Source organism: Propithecus coquereli, unplaced genomic scaffold (assembly GCF_000956105.1).
Source record: "Propithecus coquereli isolate 6110/MARCELLA unplaced genomic scaffold, Pcoq_1.0 Scaffold536, whole genome shotgun sequence".
NCBI lineage: Eukaryota > Metazoa > Chordata > Mammalia > Primates > Indriidae > Propithecus > Propithecus coquereli.
Genome location: NW_012151241.1, coordinates 1,719,037 through 1,724,294, shown reverse-complemented (window position 1 = coordinate 1,724,294; position 5,258 = coordinate 1,719,037). Strand labels below are relative to the sequence as shown.

At 39.7% G+C, this 5,258-nt stretch overlaps 1 protein-coding gene across 1 annotated transcript in view; it reads left to right on the top strand.

The window, feature by feature from the left end:
• The first annotated feature begins 253 nt into the window (after nucleotides 1-253).
• The window catches only part of TAOK1 (TAO kinase 1), a 129,349-nt gene continuing 124,344 nt past the window's right edge, over nucleotides 254-5,258 (top strand). Inside the window, exon 1 of the mRNA XM_012657322.1 lies at nucleotides 254-361. The gene's annotated coding sequence lies outside the window, so the exon portion shown is untranslated. The remainder of the gene's footprint in view (nucleotides 362-5,258) is intronic.

The window sequence follows — 5,258 nt, the reverse complement described above, 5'->3', positions numbered from 1 at the left end:
GCCGCGGCGGGGGACCGAGAGGGCCTCGGCTGTGTGAGGACGGGAGGCGGCCGAGGCCCGGGCCGGTTCCCCCGAGGCGCCGGCGGCGGCGGCGGCTCCCGGCACTTGCCCGCGCCATCTTAGCCGAGCCCAAGCTCTGAGGGCGCTTCCTCGACCGTGGTCGTCCCCTCGCCCCCCCCCCCCCCCCCCCTTGTCGCAGAGCTTGGGCTGGGCGGCTCGCTGGGGCTCTGGGGGGGGGGCGGCGGTCTTTCGCCGGGCCCCCTCCTCCTCCTCCTCACTCCTTGCCCTCCAGCGTAGCGGCTACTGGAGCGCTGCAGGGGGCTGCGCCTGCCTACTCCGCCTCAGACCTGTCGGCGAAAGGGTAAGGACACCTCTGCTCTGGGAAAGGGAGACATGGAGGGGGGCGGGGAAATTCAGCCCACTCAGGCCTCTGTGTGGAAGAAGGGATGTGGGGGTGGGGTGGGGGAGGGAGACAGGGAGGGTCCGTGATTCTGTGGGTGGGGTGAAGAAGCTGGTGTGCTGGGCGCCCTCCCGTTTTGAGGGGCAAAAGCCATTCCATTCCTTTTTCCTGAGGGTCACCGGAAGGGGTGGTGGAAGGGGATGTTTCGAGGAAGGTGTGGCCCTCACTGGGAGACTGGGTTGATGTGCACCCCGGTTTAAAGGCGCGAGGTCCCTTTCCTTCTGGTCCTTCTGCTCCTCCTGCTCCTTCTCCTTTGTAGTGTCTATGTATTCTGGGGAAGGGAGACTGCTCCGGATAGCCTGTTGGGTGGATCCCACCCCACCTCAGGAAATCTGTGCCCCTCTTCTGTTGGGATGATGGAAGCGTTTCTCTCCCCCTTCCCTTCCCCCTTCCCCATCTTCTAGTCTACTGCAATGCTGCAGAGGTCCAAGGCAGTTTCTTCATACACAGACCCATGTATACACTGGAGGGAGGGGGAGCAGAAGAGGGAAGTAATGGCGCTTCCCTTGGAAAGGTTACTCTTTTTCCTTTGGTTTTAAATCGATGACAGTTCCGTTTTAATACAATTCCCCAGAGATCTGTCCATGGGAAGTATATTTATTTCTGTTATTGTTGGGGGATTTGGCCTCCTGAGAGGGACCCCTCTTATGTTAGAATAGTTTCGATGTCTCTCTTTTTGAGAGAGATGTCTGGATTGACATTTTTTTGTGAGCAGGTTGAGTTTTTCTTTAGGATTCAAATGAAATAATTTTGTACCCCCTCATTTCCCCCTTTTTTTTTCTTCCTATGACCTTCGTAGTTCATAAAGAATTACTAACGATCCTTACGTATAGACAGGCTGTCTGATGGACATTTCTCTCCGAACTGTGAATTTCTAAGGTTAATGCTATTTTGTATAATATTGAAATTGGAGTTTTCTGAAATTGCTTAGGTTACAAACCTTTCTGTAGTGAGTGCTTTGTTTTTTAAACATATATTTGCCTAACTATGCTATGATCTATATTTCATAGTCAGTAAGTCATTTTCCCACTTCTTTTGCTTCATGTCATATTTGTTTTAAATCAAATCCTCTTATCTGGTTTACAGTAGTACCTGTTGGTTTTGTTCTTAACAGACTAGAAGTAAATAAATTAAAAAAATCTAACATTCCAGAAGTGTGTTGCCAAGTTCTTTTCATGACCAAAAAGTAGTTTTCAAGTCTTGAAATAATTTTGATGTACCATTGCTACCTTTTTTTTAAAGTGTTTAGATTTACTGGTGATATGATTTCAAAGTGTCTCATATATGAATTTTAATTGAATTAAATAATTTTTCACAAAGTGATGAGGATGACTAAACTATGTATAGATACGAATTGTGATATTTTACTAATGAGTTGTATTTAGTGTTTTAAGTTTTACTTAGTGACTTATTTTTAAATACCTCCAAATGCCATCTACATTTTATGTTGTCATTAAATGTTGTCCATTAGAGCTTTTTTGGTGTGTTTGTTGCATTTTGAAACCTGTTTTAAGATAGGAATTTTTTTTCTTTTTTTCTGAAGCATGTTCTCAGAAAAGTAAGGACAGGGATTTAAAGATGTTGTTAGTAGTAGTGCCAGCACTAATTTAATTTCTGTCATCCTATTTCATGATTTTCATGTAGGGGACATGGCATGTTAAATAAGTTTTATTATATTTTTTCCTCAGAAAGTGGAGTTTTCTTTGCTTTCTTTATTCCCTTTTAATATTCATCTCAATTCATTTAACTTAAACAATGCTATTCATTTGAATCTTTATTTCATGACAAAGCTGCATGTCATAATATGTAGAGTTTTCTCCTACATGGCAAATTATGCCATAATGTCTATCTAGTTCTCTATATTATGGTTTGTTGTTGATAATTAATTCATATGTACTGCCATGTATACATTCAGGCATACTGCTCAGTAAAGAGTGACTGCTTTTATCTTGGAAAGATGCAGGCAGAGAGGATTTATCAATAAAGGCTACAAAACTTAAGGATGTACACAGGGTATAAGTTAACTACTTGCTATATTTCAGCATACTGGAACTAAGAGATATTCTTTGGGACAGCTGAAAACAAACTGTCTTTTCCATAGCTGGTAGGAAGTTTGCCTAAAAGTGGTAAAAGTATGTTCTTGATCAATTAGATAAATACATTTTGTTTCCCTTCCTGTTTTTCTCAAATATTAAGGATAAATACATTATTAAGGGAAAACTGCCTAAGGGTTATTTCAGATGACCTCTGATGCCACTGTCAGAAAGAAAATACTGAGAGCTATTAGTCTGAGTTGATTCCAGATTAGTATGGCACTTCTTATGTTTCTAAATAGTTCATCTGCAAAATGGCAGTGTACATCACTTCCTGTTCTTGCACAACTGGCTCTTTCTCTGGATTCCCTTTTAATGACTTAATTTTTGGCATTCTGATGTCCGATTTGTTAATTTGGTTATAATTCTTATGTTTTATAGATGGAAGAATTTCTAAGAATCAGCTGGGTTTAAAGGCTTTGATAGCCTAAGTTTACCTTGACAGTAACAAAACATTGCTTCCAAACTGAAGGATAGTATCTCAAATAAATTTAAGGTCTGTGAGGTTTTAAAGAAATACAGCAGTGTACAAGATCAAAAGTATGAGTGAGTTGAACAGAAAATAATTATTGTATTTTCTATAATACAGATTTTAGGAGAACTGTGAATATGGCAATTAATTGAATGTGTGTTGGTATAAAACAAGCTTTCTGTATGTCAAGGTATATACATGATATTTAGTCCCATGTTATGATGCCATTTCACCAACAAGAAAGAAACTGGTTACAGGATACCTGAAAGACTGGATGCTCTTAACTAATCATAAGAGTATAATTTATTTTAAGAATTTTCTGGTTCTTAGTAGACATGAATATTTAGTAAATCCAGAAGTTGTCTAGGGGCCAATTATTGGCATTGAAATTAGAGTTGAGATTAATTTTTTTTTTTAATTGAGTGGGTCTGGAGAAAGAGATTAATCTGTTTTCATGTTACCTGGAAATAAATTTTGTGGTTTGCATTTGGCTGATCTGTGTATTAAAATCAGTTAATTTTCGTTTGTATCTCTTTTTAGTTGTCAGTAGTCTCTGTTACTTATAACAATTAGTTGTACTCATAATTTAACCTTTTAGAAATTAGGAGCTTTTTGGTACATATTAGTTAAGGGCTGCTGTTCAGGATCATTATATAAATATATCTTTTCAAAAAAGTATTAGTTCTGTAGTCAAGTCCTGCATAAAGTTGAGATTGTTTTGTTAAACAGAGTGCCAACGTGTGTTTATCTGTCTTCAGGCTTCTGTACTTCTGTACTTTAGGCTTCTGTCTTTAGGCTGGATTTTTTCTTTTTTTTTTACATTTTATAGAAACAGGGTCTTGTTCTGTTGCCCAGGCAGGAACTCCTGGGCTCAAGTGATCCTCCTGTCTCAGCCTTCTAAGTAGCTGGGACTATAGGTGTGCAGCACCATGCCTGGCTAATTTTTAATTTTTTTTTAGAGATGGAGTCTTGCTATGTTGCCCAGACTGGGGTAACAGTTATTTCTATATCAGTCCATTCCATTTGTGCTAGAAGCAGACTTTTTGTTCTGGAATACAGTGTAAGGCTGTATCTTCTTACTTAATGACAAAAGTAAGTGGCCCATAAAAGGTAGAAGAGTTTCTCAAAATGTAAGTACCTGACATGTAAATAAAGTAAGTAAAAGTTCAAGTTACTAAGTACCTTGCATGATAAGTATACTACATACAGCCTGCTAAAAATGTCAATGATAGTTATGTTGTAGGTTATTATTTAATTGTAACTACAGTGAATTGCCCTGTAACTTATCTTTAAAGCTGAGAAAGGGCTAATTTTTCCTTTTGATAAATTATTTGATCAATTACTTTTATGCAGATTGAAAAGTAGGTGAATTACTGCATCATTTAGAAAGACATGCAAAATTTAGTTTCTGGGGAAAAGCTATCAAATAATAGAACAAAACTTTCTGATTTGCAACCACCAATAATAAAAAAACTGGCACTTAGTATATCTTAATGTCACCATTTGTTAGCTGTGTAACTTCTTTTTTTTTTTTTTTTTTTGAGACAGTCTCGCTTTGTCACCCTACATAGAGTGTGGTGGGGTCATCATAGCTCACGGCAATCTCAAACTCCTGGACTCAAGCGATCCTCCTGCCTCAGCCCTGCAGTAGCTGGGACTACAGGCACAGGTCACCATTTCTGGCTAATATATTTTTCTATTTTTGGTAGAGACTAGGTCTCACTCTTGCTCAGGCTGGTCTTGAACTCCTGACCTCAAGTGATCCTCCTGCCTCGGCCTCCAAGAGTACTAGGATTACAGGTGTGAGCCACCCTGCCTGGCCACTGTGTAATTTCTTTATTTAACTTATAAGCTTCACTTTTTCTATCTGTAATAAAAGGATAGTATCTACTTTACAAGGTTGTTAGATTTAAATAGAATAACCCTTGTTAAGTCCTTAACGTATTGCTTGATACATAGTAAGCACTCAGTAAGTTGGCTATCACACACTAGCTGCTTAATAAATGTTTATGAATGAATACAGGGAGTCTAATAATTAAGAATGAATTGCGGCCGGGCGCGGTGGCTCACGCCTGTAATCCTAGCTCTCTGGGAGGCCGAGGCAGGCGGATTGTTTGAGCTCAGGAGTTTGAAACCAGCCTGAACAAGATCGAGACCCCGTCTCTACTAAAATTAGAAAGAAATTAATTGGACAACTAAAAATATATAGAAAAAATTAGCCGGGCATGGTGGC